The following is a 2,614-nucleotide window of genomic DNA, read 5'->3' as shown; positions in this document are numbered from 1 at the left end:
CCATGGAAGATCTTGCTGGATATGGAGTACAGCGAAAAAAGGTGCAAATTGATTCGATTACTGTATCAGTACAAGAAAAGTAGTGCAAGAAGTCAATAAAATCGAACCTTTTAGGCAGATGAAAGAGGTTTCTGTCGTAAAATAAGTATAGAGCCACGTAACCAACAAGAGATCAAAGTCCATTAATTAGTAGACATGAAGGGTGTTTGTGGAAAAGCTAACAGAAGGAACTTAAACAGAGCGTGGTTTTAGATAGAGAAAGAGAAAATAAGAAATATCCTTGAAATAGAGCTGACTAATATCACAGGTCAAGATGGTATAACGGTTTTGTAAAGGGAAAATAACTGAAAAGCTCCAAATTTTCACATGGTGCACAACTTTTGGTACAAGTGCCTGACGAGTGAATGCCTTTCCTATGGATGGATTGCAAAGTCCATTTTAGACAACAAAGATTAAAGCTACATCATCGCTATTTCTTGCTCTGCAAACCGAAATTTGCAGGCAACCTAAAAAAAAAATTCATAAGTATAGTTCGCTGAGGCATGATTAAAAAAAAAATAACGAATGCAAAACATGCATCTCTTCATCCTATTGTAATTCCGGCTACAGGTGATATAATAATATGCGGTACTGACATATTGAGAAGATTCAGATCCCTTTAGAACTAAAGCAAAATATTTTGACAAAGTGAATTGTGAACAAGCTCACAATTTACGATGTCGAAATCGACCACAATGGTAACGTTCATGAAGGCTTCCTACAAATCTTGTAAAAGCTGGGAGCTCAAAACTTAATACATCCATTTCAGAAGGCAGTTTTGCTGAACACGTGTCGAATGCTCTTAAATACAATGGCCTGACCTACCGACAGATAGCGCTACCGTTATAGGGCTACCATATAAGTGGATTCTGAGACGCGCTAAGTTACCAAGGGTCGGTAAGGCAGAGAGCAATGTTATCATCTGTCGATAAAACAGGTACGTAGGTGACTTTTTATATAATGATTTTAGTACATGCCGGCAAATCGACGTGCTTACTCTCTGCTTGCCCGCAGGCTACTGGAAAATATATCGGTCTCTTCGGAAGGCTCTCCATTATCAGGCCCAGGTGATCCAACCGCCATCCACTGATTAAAGTTCTTAACAACTAATTGGAAATAACTTAGAACCAATTATACAAGAAAGATTTTTAATTAATATAACTTAAGTAAAAATAATTTAAAAAGTCTAAAACTGAATGAAACCAGATAATCCTGATCAAAGGAAGTTAAAAATAATAATTGAACGGAGGAAGAACTAGTGAAATAAATTACAAGTAAACTAATTGAGGTAAAAATGATTAACGATCGAATAAATAATCAGTATAGGGAATAATGATTAAATACTAATCAAATACTGTCCGGCAATGTTTTTCACATGAAATCTTCTACAATAATAAAATCTATAAAATTTATAAAAAATGTTAACAAACTTTGTGTTTTTATACAGTTCTGTTATAAAATGAACAAATATTGATAAGTGGCAAAAATTTCTTTAGAAAATATCATGAGCAATATAATTACAACATGTTCGCAAGAAAAAACGGTTTGTTTTCGCCTAAAAACGCCAAAAATGTACATTTAAATATATAACTTCTTTATAGAATAAACAAATACTAGTACATTAAAAATTTTTTTCCCGAAAACATTATTAGCAATATAATTTCAGCAAGATCAGAAAAAAACTATTTGCTAAAAGTAAAATAAAAAATCTACTCTCACCATTTTCTGAAGAATTCAGTACTGAATTTTTCAAAAACAAAAATCTAAAAGCGGAGAATAATTGCATTCTAAATGTCATTTTGAACCTCCTTTCCCGATTTCATTCTACTGTGCGTCCATCTAAATGAGTAACAAATGAGAAGAAGGAAAGTAGGACAGATTAGGGGAAGGGAAGAATGGAAAATATAGATAAATAAGTGTAGAGGAATATAAAAAATTAGAGTGGGTCAATTGAGGGTAAATGAAAGAAGAGGAAGTAGGTATAATAAGAGGAAAGGAAAGAGAGGAATTAGGAAATAAGAGGAGAGAGAGTAAGAAAAGTGGGTGGAAAGTGTTAGTGGGTAGTAAGGGAAGTTTCAAAAAGGCTATTAGCGAATTGCGGGTGAGTAGTAGGGGAAACTGGTGCCTGAGGAAAAGAAACCGTAAGTCCCGTATCAACCCAGGAAGAAGAGGAGAAAGAGGTTCGGGAAGGGTTTAAAAAGAGAAGGCTAAAGTGAGTTGTGGCTAAGTAGAGGAGTACGGGGAAATAGGGTGGGCTGCGATACGATTTTCTGTAGGCGCGTTAGTATTCTTGCTGAAACCGAATATGCAATCCGTTTAGTCACCACTGAAACCGCAAAAATTACTTACCCTTAGGAAAACAGAACGATTTCGTGAGTTTTTCTTGTGTAACGTAGTCATGGGTAAGTAGCTTTATAACCTCAAAATCCCATAATACCCTAACATCAAAACTCCGAAATCATAAGAGATACGTGCTTGAAGTCATGAATCAAGATCTACTTCATTACTATTTCTTTAAACACCTATCACGCGTCTCTGATACCTCATTATGCTTGTAGTCCAATATCTTTTTTGT

Source organism: Belonocnema kinseyi, chromosome 4, assembly GCF_010883055.1.
Source record: "Belonocnema kinseyi isolate 2016_QV_RU_SX_M_011 chromosome 4, B_treatae_v1, whole genome shotgun sequence".
Classification (NCBI taxonomy): domain Eukaryota; kingdom Metazoa; phylum Arthropoda; class Insecta; order Hymenoptera; family Cynipidae; genus Belonocnema; species Belonocnema kinseyi.
Note: the sequence above shows the minus strand (reverse complement) of the source record.